The following is a 13507-nucleotide window of genomic DNA, read 5'->3' as shown; positions in this document are numbered from 1 at the left end:
GAGACCTAAAGCAAGTCATTTTCAGTAATTCCCATGATCTTTTGTTGCAGAGGCTTCTAGCTCTGAAAACCTCATTCTTTTACCAGATATCAAAAATAGCCTCTTTCTTTTTACGTGCAATTCTTCCTCTGACTTCACATCAGGTTCCTCCTCAAACAATAATAATTGCCATTCCGCAGCGAAATCGAGTTCTAGCAAACTCGAGTTCTAGATCCAGCAGGTCACATCACATCATACGAAATGCCTAATTACCGTACGCGTCGACTTCGCTTGTTCATGAACATCCATTTCAATAGTGAAACAGAATGCCATTCACACAATGCGTTCGATAATTCCCTAATCACAACTACAAGGAATCTGGTGCAGCGGTTTTCTCCCAATAATAGTTCATTACACACATCACTAACAGTCAAGCTGCACTCTCATCTAAATTTAGTCCTGCTACTTGTACAGTATAAGCTTGCATTGAAGACAGCCTACCATGGAATTATTACTCTCCCCTGGAGACACTCAGAACTGTTGGTGCTTGCGACTACATAACTACCACGTGATATGAAAGCCAGTATCAATGAACCACTGCAAAATGTTTCCAATGCCATTCATTTTTTGTTCTGCACAATGGCCCACCTTCTCCATGACAGTAACATTCCTCGGCATCTGCAATAGATAGTTAAGATCTTGATGAATTCACCCGTTGTCGGAAAACACCAGCATTCTTTGGTTGATTTAGATGTTCTTATTTTCCCTTCGAGATTATCTCAATTATCCAGAAAGGTTTGAATTCTCTTTGAAAGCAGGATGTTTAACCAAAGACTACCATGACTATAACCAAATCACATCATGATTCATCGTGAGTGACCAAGATCACACCTTTATGGGTCCTTCCATCGGTTTATCAGCTATTGTTGTCATTCTTCATTGCCCTTCATCGCATTTGAGTAGCCTTGTTTGGTTAAGCACTTCCATATGATATGGAGCACCAATATCGATGGACTTGGGGATGGGAGAAGTACACCAGGTTATATTGAATACGGTATCATCATTAAGGCAGTCCATGTTATCTGAGAAAGACAAGGCAATACATTAGAAGACGAATGGGAATTATGCCTTTTTTCCCCAAGGAAAAATTGTGTTCGTAATAGATGGATCATCTTAAGAATCTAATGAACATCATCACCCAAGTTGTTTGTTTTATTCGAGTGAATTTATAGAAATGTGGAAATTTTGGGAATTGATTGGAGTGTCCGCATATCTTCCAATGGGAACTTCACGTAAAGATGAAATCCTCAATCGTAATCATCATGTGAAGATTTTGACACAGCCATGTGAAGTTAGGTGATGACGGTGAAAGCAAAGATATTCTCAATTTTCTTGGTCATGGGCTCTTCATGCTTCAAATTTTGGTAAATTCCTTTCAACTCTCAGCTCCTGAAAAAGCTTTACTAGGACAAGACCATCATGCCTTGGCAACATGTAGCGGGGAAAAGGTGAAAACATTTAAAGCAGAAAAGGAATCAGTTGGGTCGATCGGTCCATGAGTGCAAACTACATGTAGTGGCTGCTGAAAGCTATGTCAGAATTGCTCCATCAGATTCAGAAACAGTGAGTTCAATGAAAAGAATCTGGCCATTGAGTAACATTGTCATTAACATTCAAAACTGGTCACCAGCAAAGTGATCGGTTGCAGGTAAGATTACTATAGCTACTGAAATCTATTCGCTCTCATAGGATTCTAAAATATATTGAAAATAAATGCAGTCTTCATACAAAAAAAAAAAAATTTGTCACATCAATGTTATCATCACTATTATTGGCCAAGCATGCTGCCAATTATGCAGCTGGTACCACAAATTTTGAATAAAATTCTCATATTTATCGCTTTGCATCTGCGACGCATTAGCCTTTGTCCAGTTGTCAGAGATTGACCAATCTAATGCACCAAAGACTGCAAGAGACACAAGCATGCCAGTACATTGACCAATCCCATGAAGCTTTTTTGATTGACAACCACTTCATTCAATAGCAACAAGGAAAGCTCCAGCTCCAAATCTCTCTTGCCAGGGATGATTCACTGTTTGCTAGCAGGACATTGTCATGAAGGCATCAATCTCAGTGGTGTAGATTCAGGTGGTCCAAGACTACTAATGACAGAATCTAGACTCCTTTCTTTGAGAGCCTTATGGTGATTCTCCATGGACTGGCTTACAACATGTGCCTAGTCTGACCACTTAAGTTGGATTACCTCCATAATTATTGTGCCCAAAACATCATGTCAAGTCAAAACTATATACTTGTTAGCATGCTTGTTGGCTGGCCAGAAAGAATCATGTCTAGTTCCTGGTAGAAGCTGCAGCCCGTGACATCGAGGACACCAGGTACATTGCTTGTCTGAGGAATGCTGCAGCCCATGGCCTTGAACAGAAGTAGCATCTCAATTACATTTGAAGAAATGGTTCTGCTTTGTTCTCAGTCCGCTGGTTTGCTGTTGTTGGAGGTAGCTGCTGGCCGGAGTGCAGTGCCAAGGCCGCTACCATGATGCATGATCAACATTCTTTCCTCTACCATGATCACTACAGTTCATGTTGGTTTTTGTTACTGAGAGAAGTCTGGTGAAGAAGAAGGTAACGATGGGCTTCATAGATGATGGCACTGTGGAAAGTTGAGATGCTTTGAGCTGACATGCCTTGGTGATGGTTGTGGTGGTGGAGGAATGAAGCCCACACTCCTGCCAGTTTGTTGCTTGATCATTGGGTCAAAAGGATGAAAAGAAAAGTTTCACTTGGATCCCACCTGTTTACTCCTCTAGGGCTGATGCTGATATAGTAGTTGGGCAGCTTTGGAAAAAAGTATGTGATTGGATAAAGATACTCTCCTGTTGTTAAGGACCCAACCTAAAAATTATGTGAAATTTGGTGGGGGCCAACTCTAGTACATCTAGCAATCTTAGAGGGTTAGTGTGTCCCGAACCATGTATTATTTTTTATTTTAGAGGAATCATCGCCAACTAGATGTCTGATAGAACAAACAAAGATTCTAGAAGGTTTTGCTGATCAAAGGAGCTGCAAATTCCAACTTGAAGAGGTTACCAGTTTTATAATGACCATCTTGTGTTGGCACTAGCTAAGACTATTGCCGAGGGAGGACAGCGCACTTTTGTTCGCCACAAAAATAGAAATTAAAAATTTTATTGTATTTAGAAATTAATAAATTTTATTTTTACGATATTGAGATTTGAGAGTATTTAGTTGCTCTCTCCTTTTGTCTTCTTTTCCTCCTTCTTCTCGTTGCTTCTCCTTCTTCTTCTTCCTCTTCTTCTCCTGTCCTACATCAATTACAATTCAAGGAGACGGTGAACTTTGTTCCATATGTTTTCCTATTTTTTCTTCTCTCTAATGCCAACTAATAAATCGAGCACCCTTCCCCTCACACTATCTTCCTGTCTAGGTTTGCAAGTGAGTCTAGTTAGGTTCTTGTGCAGCTTGACTCAATCCAGCCCTAATCCACTTCGAACATATAGTCTACACCCTAGCTGGAAATAGATCATTGGTGGACCAAATCTTCTTCTATAATTCTAAAATTTGTCTAGCCAATTTGGTTCGATCGAGTTGACATAATGTTTTGAATTCTTGTCCGAGTTGATTGGACTTCTTTTCTCAGGTTGGGACCCATACCTAGCCCATTGGCCTCAACTTCTAGCACATATTAGGTCTTGATCTAGTTGGACGTGAATCAAAATTGTCTACCTCACTCGCATTCCTATTTCCATGGTCATCTTGGGACGGACGTAAAACATGCCTCTGCATTTTTGCCATCACAAGGGCAACGACAACTCTTACCAAAGGTTGATGCCAATGTGCTCATTTTGTTGTCTCGTGGATGCGTCCCAGCTATCCCCACATTTGCATTGTTATCGCTTACCATACATGCAGTTGTTATTGTGGGCCATAATATATTGCTTGAAGTAATATCATATTGCTATAGACCAACTTGGCATCTACTCCAAGGGGCCTTCAGGATTTTTTTTTTTTTTTTTTTTGATTTTTTTGAATGTATTCATACCAAAACAGTGTAAATTACCCGGCATAGCAAAAAAAAAAAAAAAAAAAAATCATGTTTCTTAGTCATATTTTCCCTAAGTTTTCATGACCAAATAGCCATTTCTAGATGCTTTAGAACACAGCTAAATTTATACCATTTTGCTATAATTCTAGTAGTAGTGAAAGTGTATCTATTGCTTTTTCCTTGTGACAGATATAGGAATCAGCACTTCTATTGCAAAGTGCAAAGAAATTGAATCAGAGGACAGCAGTTTGGCATAAGATAGTGGCTAAGAAATCTTTTCCCCCTCTATTTCTTGAGCAGATAACAAATCTAATAGCTACATTTCATGATAATATCTTTAGTTTTATTTCCTCTTCTCAAACATAAAACTACCTCTTATATGGGAAGCTGCCGATGTTCACGTTACCACAACCATTGATAATCAAATCTAAAATCAAAGAAAAAAACTCATGAAAAATCATAAAGAAGAAACAAATTCTTGCTTTGTGGAAAAAACTACTTCAACACCTTTACTCACAACTCTTCAATTAGTCTCCGAATTAGAGCTCTTCCTCAATTGTCAAATCTAGCCTCTCTTCTTTCAAAAAATTTAGCATATCGTGGTATATTGACCGGCTTGGGCTATAGAAACAAAATTTGTAATTTCTTTAAACCTACAATTATTTCAAGGTTAATTAATTCATTTCAACATTAGAACATATTTTTCGTTTGTTATTTAGGCCACTACCAAACCATTAAATCTTTTTTTATATATATTGGTTTGGGCTAAGATTTCAAGGTAAACAAAGTAATTTAGAAATGCAACTGATATAACTTCACATAGAGAGGTATATGCAGAATAGTTATATAATTTATTTTTGCAATCGACATGTAAATACTATTCTTACACTGCACTTATTAAGAAGGAAAATGTTGAAGCTAAAGAACATATGGATTATATGGGCACACGCACTATCTTAGAGTTCTAACTGAAAACCTTATTTGCCATCGTCAAAGTGCCACATCTAATTAAGAAAATATGTGGAGCCATATATCACCAAAGCCGAACAAATCTTTGTACACTACATGTGGTGCAATAAAAATGACGTGAAGTGCACCATCCATCCACTTTGGAGCATGTAGCCACTACTTTCCAACGCACATTTAATAACGTATTTAATACTTGCTGTTCTATTTTTTCATTTAAAATTTCGAATGACAAAAATATTTCTCCTATTTTGAAAAAATTATGATATCCTATAGCCATATTATGATATTCTGTGATTAACTTATGACTTCTTGTACATAAAAAGTCATAATTTTTTTTCAAAAGTCAAAAAAAAAGAAAGATACTTTTGTCATTACAAATTTATGAAATTTTTAAATGATGAAAATATCTCTCCCTTCCTTACGACATCATATGACCAAATTATGAATAGGAAGTCATAATTTGACTGCAAGATGTCATAATATGACCATAAGATGTCATAATTTTTTTCAGAAGAGGAGGAATATTTTCGTCTTTCAAAATTTTAAATAAAAAAATAAAATTATAGATATTCAATATTTATAAAAAAAATAGCTATATAATCTAATCAAATGAGATAGTATATTTTTTCTATGTCACATATGGTGTATAAAATATATTTTTTTTTTTGTACATAAAAAATTTTAAAATATTATATTTTATATAAAAATCATTGGAGTTTGTTCAAACAAAATTGACATAGGGATTGAAACCACTTATCATGCCCCAAATGCCATTGCCATCACTCCCGCATTAAAAAGCTTTTTCCGTACCCCTTTTTTCAACTAACTCCCATGGGCATGTCTACGGCTCAAGATGCATCCCACGTGCATGTCCGTTTCCTCATGTATGGTATAAACTTTTAAGAGGCATAACCACCGCATAGTTAATATTAAATATTATTAATATAATAAAATAATATTATTATAATATCTAGAAGGATATGGGTATAAGCGAACATATGTTCCCATTTGGAAAGATGCTTCCCCAGTGACCTCAACCAAAAGGGATTGGACATTGATAGAAGCACCAGGAGGTAGAGCCACGTTATTGGATTTTTGAAACAAAGGTTTGAGAGGGGGAAAAAAAAAAAAGAAAAAAAAGGCTTCTCAAAGTACTTCTAGGAAAGAGACAGTTACAAAAGGAGGTAATATAGGCCCAACTTCTTTTGTGTGCATGCTTTTGATTTAATTTGAAGCACACTCACCAAGTAAAAAAAAAAAAACCTAGGAAGGAGGTCATGTGGGGCAGCTCAGTGACATCATTTGTGGCCAAGGGTACTCTCTCCTCCTACAGTCCCCAACACATGGCCCTCCCAAATCTCCATTTCAGTGTTCCCTTGAGAAAAATAAATAAAACAAAGTTATTCATCACCTTTCCTTGGTTGGGGGATAAGATGTTTGGGTGGGACAGACCATTATTGGTGAGGAAGTCCAAAACTTGGTGCCACCACCTTGGTTCAAATCCAAGAGGCGCCAACCTGCTGACTTTAGATCCATTGCCTTCAAACATGATTGGATCTAGGAATTTAAAACCTAATAGAAAGCGAAGAGAAGGATGCCTGAAGTCGGCATAAACTTGATTAGATTGGAGGAGATGGTCATGCAAGTCTTGGATCCAATCATGCGCATTTTGTGTTAGGGTCAAGAGAGACCTAAACTTTGATTGAAGTATATTATTTTTGGAGCTAATGGATAACCCACTGTTTGCAACTAAGTGATATAAAGCGATTGTTCCATGATTGCTTACTGCAGGTTACAATCATAATTGATTCTATTACCTAATCCAAATGATGTTGTTTTTTCCTCCTTTCTTTCTTGTTAGCATCCTCCACTGTCACTTCTTGGAATTTAATAATTTAAAAATCAAGGTTTTGTCACCCATCTCAATATTATTGTAACATGCAAAATACTCCTGATGTGTTGATCCACTTGCCTTTCAGAAGACTATTGTAGCACATGCTGACCTTTCTGTGACTTCTACAATAAAAATAGAGATTTTAATCAATGTATTTTTTTATGTCAAATTCTAAGCATGAGTGCCAATCTCATACTATTTTTGAGAAGCACAGTATGTTTTGATTTCACAATTAAAGTATGTTTAGTTGGGAGGAGTTAGATTCTGAAATAAGAATGAACGACTCCCATTTCAGCTGTTTGATTGGAGAGAGTTTCATTTCTCTTTTGATTCTAAAAAAAATAAAGATACTTCAATCCTCCGAAACATAATCTTTATTATCTTTCTTAATGTTCAAAGTTTATTTGGATTCTGATTTTAATTTCAATCACAAATCAAATGTATCAAAAGATATGATCATTTTCAACCCATTCTGATTCCATACTGATCATGAACCCAACACGACCACCCACCGAGGACATATGGGGGACAATTTTTAGTTAGATTTTTCATATTACTATTTAAGACGCATTAAATTTGTACAATTATACCAAGTACTTGTCTTCTGTTTTCTTTTCCCCCTAAAATGGTGGGGTAGCTACTTGAATGGATGGTATATAGCCTGTGAACTTTCCTATTTCTCTTATCAATAGTATTGCGGGTAATGTGGCTGAAGGGTTTCCCCGTACTTAAATGCAATTCGTTCTTCTGTACTGAGACTAGGGAAGAAAAGCAATGCCAGGAAATTAAGACTATTAGAATTGAAGTGACAACATAGGGAGCTTTGTGGCCCACACCAGAGGAGCTAGTCCTAGTTTAGGCTATCATGACAGAGACGCATGGGAGGATTGAGATACATAGTTTCGCATTTTAAAGGGTACCCTTTAGAATAAAGCAAGGTGATCTTATATATGCTAATTGAGGTGGTGGAAATGGTGATATGTGAGGAGGGTTGTGAGAGAGAGAGAGAGAGAGAGAGAGTTGAGAGCAGAACATTCATGAAGACAAGTAATGCTTTAAGTGGAATCCTTATGCTGAACTTTCACTTTGGGTTCATGAAATCCAATGATCCAAACAAGCTAGTTTTTCAGCTGGATCAATAATTTGATGTCACTACAAAACAAACTTGTTAACTTTGCACAGAGGGAAAGAACACCACATTTGGTGGTACATTTTCTCGATAATGGTTCAATCAAAGGCAAAGTAGTTGCGTGAAACATGGTGAACAACCATAGCATGAGGCCCCCTTGTTGAGACTGGGACAGTTCAAGAAATATTAGCAACTGAGAACATGAGAAGTAGTCCTTGACATGGAAGTGACGGCCTAGAGAACCATGTGGCCCACAGAAAAAGAGCCAGTTCAAACTTGAGACTATCATGATAGACAACACATGGGTTGGTGAGCATTGAGATAGTTCTGCTCCTTCTTTGTGGGACACTTCTTCTTCAGAAGTCTAGCTAGGGGACTCAAAACTGTCCAATGAGCAAGAGTATTAGAAGCCTACAATTAGCCACTGTTGTTATTGGTGCATACTGTTATGATGCTAGAAATCTGATAATTATTCGAAGCTTTTACCATGCACGAGGACGCGTGACAGAAGGAGAACATGGCCTTTTCAGGGCGCAGCGAGCAGGAAGAAGTCGAAATTAAACATCCCTGCATCTTGTTGGATTACACTCTGGCCATGGAGAAGACTCCAATGTATAACAGAAGAACTTTGCTTCCACAGTGTGAAATAAAAATGAGTATTAAGCTGTCATGTTTGGGATATCTAGTGAGTTAGTCCTCTTATTGTATCACAGTGACATAGGAAAATATAATATATTAGGTATGTAAATTGTATCTTACTTTTAGGATGCTCAGATTATAAAACATTTTGTGTGGGTCTGAAGTTTGCCATTTGCCATATCTTCTGAAGCTATCCATCTGCTCTTGTCACCCAATGCAGAGGCCACTTGGACTTCTCTCTCTCCTCTTATCATGAGGTCTGATATGATGGTGGCACTCCATATTTAAATGAAATAAATGGACAAAAGTTTCATTCATGCAATGTGATCCAGAGGCAAAATGGATGAAGAATTCAACACTAGAATGAAATTACTACCCTTTTCTATGGTAAGCTTTTGTATATTCAAGGAGTGCAATTAACTTGCAAAGGATGTAACAGAGAAGTAGATTTAGTTTATATTTTTCTTATATTAAATTGTGTCCAACATGCATGAAGAATATTAAATTTGACCATCGGTCGGGTTTTAGAACCTTACTATAATTAGAATTCATTATAATAAGTTTACAGCAGCAGGCCACCATGATTGAGGAGTATTGATAGAAAAGGTTTCAGACATGAGGCAGTCTCTCTAGACACAGAACAGTGACATAGAAAAACTAGAAGGGAAAGGGAAAGGAAAAGAGATTCCATGTGCAAAGTCGTGTGGATTAAGGAAACAGCATGTGGTTCTTTTGGCTTTGCTTGCATGTGAGATTCATGAGGAAAGGGATGATGAGGCTAAGCCACCGATTGTTTGGACTGGGGACTACAAAGTTAGTGGTAGGAAAATGTTTGGTACCATGAGGCAGGTTCATGAGACAGCTTATGTTCATCAACTTTTTTTTTTTTTTTAATCGATATGATGTCAGTTGGATTCACAAATTGATATCCTTTTGGTGAAGAAGTATGAGCCACGTCTGCTCTCCTTTAGATCTGAACTTTTTCCAAGTTTCAACAGCATTTCTCTAGATCAGAGGGTTTTTTGTAACCAAACACCCCAAAGAAAGGGGAGAAAATTAACATGCATATGTAGAACTTAGAAAATACCAACCAAAAGTACAAAATAAGACACCACCCATAAAAGTTAAACTTAGGTACATGTATCTTCTAGGAACCGTGCCAACTAATGCTCCCATCGGGCATATTGCATTAGAGCTGTCTCCCTCTCTGGATGGCAATTGGACGTTCTGGATGCAAGTCTACGATGGTGAACCTCCAACTCATTCGACATAGATAATCATAGAATAGATAGATCTCTTCCTCTTTCTCTTAGTAAATTAAGGGAGCATTTAGTTGAAAAGAATTAGGGTTTGAAATCGGAATGGAAAAGTAGGTGACTCCCATTCTAGTCATTTGATTGGGAGGAATCCTATTCCGATTTCGAGCAAAATCAGAATGGCTCAATCTATCTAAAACACAATCCCTACTCTCCCCTAAGGATTCAAATTTTTTTTGCAATTTCGATTTTGATTTTGATTCCGATCATGAATCAAGCATTGTGGAAGATTTGGCCATTCTAATTCTGATTCTTATCCATTATGATTCACATTCTCATTCTAATTCCAATTGCGAAGCAAACACCGCCTAAAATTAGATAAACATATGATGCTACTAGTGGGACTTGAGTACCTCTCAACTCTGACCCAAACTCGTAGAAGGATTAAGATGTTTAACTCAATCCTTATCCAATCAAGTAGTTAGGATTATATAGAGTTCATCGAGTCTACAAGTTGAGTTGAAGCATGCTAGCTACAGACTCAAATTTTACTATTGCCACAAGGCTTCGGAAGATGGCTAATGTGGCTGGAGATAAGCGCTACCAGGAGTCTGGGATGTTGAGGGGGATCTACAAAGAAAATCCACACTCATAGGAGGTGTTCCAACGGGGGATTCTCTGATGGTTAAATCAGTCGAAGCTTGAGGAATAGTAGAGAGAAAAAAAAAAAAGAGGTTGCGAAAGAGCGGAGTGCTCTTTTCTTAGTCTTTCTTTCAGTTCAACTTACTTACCTTGGGGTCCCTTGGTACCTCTTTTTATTTGGAGATTGAGCCTTAGTCAGAATTTGTAGGTTTGTCAGACCTGATTCTTTAGAACGTTTGGCTACATTCTAACTATTTGTTTGGAAGAAAGTCTGTCCGTCAACTATATAATCAAGATTGTTAGTTGGGGGTATTCATCATGGGCTTCACCCGAATGGCCAGTTGAGCTGGCGGTCTGAAATGGGCGTTGGGTCTAGATCTTGTGCCTGCATATGGTGTGGCTTCACCAAATTACTTTGGGTGCTTATCATGGGAACGGTTGAACACTCATCAATTCTTGCAAAGTTTGGATCAAGCATGGTTACATTTGGGCATAAGTCCCATGCATATTATGATATTTCGTATTCTCAATTCCTTCCATGCCCCAGAAAAGTTTGCTATCGACATTGTTATGAAATATAGCTAATAAATTGTATAAAAAATGCAAATGGTATAAGGGTAAAGCTCAAAATTCCTGGTGGGAGTTCTAAATGGACTGAATTCCATAAAATCCGGTCCCATAGTCATAATATAGGGGAGTCTAGCTGGGTACAAGACTTATTGGACTTAAAACCTTTGATGGGTCTATTTTTGGCTCTACAGCCGAGCAGAATAAGTCTACAGATTTGTGTCAAGATCAGTTAGGGTCTCAATCAGGTCCAAATCAATGGATCTTACTAAAACCCTAAGTAGTTTATTGGTAAATGAAAATTATACGTAAATAAAAGGAAAAATAAAAGAAGGAAAGAAAAAACTCGTTGCAATTTTTTTTTTCCTTGGGTGGAAATCTTGTCAAATATCAACTCGAGAGTGAGATTGAACCTAGGAGCATAATAGGATTTGTCACAGAGATTGAAAAACCTTCAATCATGAGTTTGTTCCTTCCCCACCTGAGAGATTATTTAGTGGGATAGTGTTGGGGAAGTAGATGATTCATGGGTACCCTTGTAATCAAGTTAATCTCATATATAGAAGGACAGTCACTCACTCAGCTTGAACATTATAATTTTGCCTAATTTCACACTGCCTACCTCAAAACCTAGAATTGGATTAGCTTCAATATTAAAACTTAACCCCAGTCTATTTTAAAGAAAGTTCAAAAAATAAAAAACAAAATACTCCAAACTATTTACCTAAATCATGTGATAGGCACCAAGCATGAGCTTCATGCAATTAAACCTCAAAAATCCCATCTTCATGGTAAATTAGATTCCTAACTTTGTTCATATATATATTGAGGGAGGAAAATAGAGAAAAAATAAATTAACCTTTTGGAGGCATTTTGAGATAGCTCGGATTTGATGCCCGCTAAAATCATGCTTGCCAACTAGACCGATCAATAGTTGGATGAATGTGACGCATGAAAAATCAAAGGTTGAGCAAGCCTTTAGGTAAACAGCATGGACAGTTATAGTTCGATATGATCTTAACATATCAGATAAGAAAGGATGTAACTATTTAGGACGGCATGTCAAAATAGAGTATAATAGCTCATTTAAAGATTAAATGACCAAATCGCGATGGACTTTCATCTTTTTTCTATATAAACTAGGCCAGAGGACCTTAAGTGAGGAAGGCTTTCACCTTGATTTCACCTCATTATTCTTTTCAGTTCTCTATTGTTTCTTTTTAAAATTTTATTTAATTTAAGCATAAGAGAATCTCCCATTAAATACATTTTAGCAACCTCTAATCGCTTCTCTTTGGTTGCAGATCGTCTCTTATATCATGCAACTTAAATCCCACCGAGCTGAGCAAACCAATCTTCATCCACCAGATTGCTCAACTATGTTTGGTTGAGATTTGGGCAGTACCAAATTGAGTAACAAAAAGCACATAAAATGAATATATATTATTGCATGTGTTTTTTCTTTCTTTAATTTTAAAACTTTGACACTGTCAAGTGCAGGAATAAGTAATGCTATTATTCTTTTCTTTTTATCAAAATAAGCTTTTCAACTACCAAAAAAAGTTACTTCATTCATGTTGTTCTAACCAAAAAAGACATGTTACTTCATTTTAAGTGTCAGGATTTCAGAGCAATCTTCTTTTCATTTGAACAAAATATACAACCCATTGATAATTACACTGTCCTCCTTTATAGATGCAATCTTTATCTTTCACGTGGTTCTACATGACAGTAGTTACCATGTCATGATCATGGCCACGACAGTGGTTTTGGAGATCCTTATCATGCATACTCCATAACAGTTCACAAGAAAATGTAGCTAAACATTTGCTTTGGTGTTTCAATATTTAGGAAAGAATGAGAGATGATGCTCATGCTAGGAATATATATATATATATATATATATATATATATATATATATCATACAAAGGCTGGTATTCGGTACATTTGAAATACGGAACTCTGCAGTTAAAACAAATAATTACTTATAATTCTAATACTCATATATAAATATTATAAATATAGAATATTATCATAAGGGAAGTATTCTAATACCATAGATTCAATAGCTTTTTGTTCCCAAAAAAAAAAAAACAACAACCAATCCATCCCCAGTGATAACCATAGTCAAAAGAAAAGATGCTTAATAATTAAAGTTCGCTTAAATATTATTGCTTCACAATAGTTACCATAACAAATTGATCATTATAACTAATGGAACTTTAAATCTAGAAACCACCCATTTATCAAAGAAAACACAAGCAAATAAAACAAACAAAAAAAACTTAAAGGCAAACCTAAATAGATAGACTATTATCGTAACAAAAAATAGATAGGCAACTCTTCAG

The sequence above is a fragment of the Elaeis guineensis genome, chromosome 12 (genome assembly GCF_000442705.2).
Source record: "Elaeis guineensis isolate ETL-2024a chromosome 12, EG11, whole genome shotgun sequence".
Lineage (NCBI taxonomy): Eukaryota > Viridiplantae > Streptophyta > Magnoliopsida > Arecales > Arecaceae > Elaeis > Elaeis guineensis.
Note: the sequence above shows the minus strand (reverse complement) of the source record.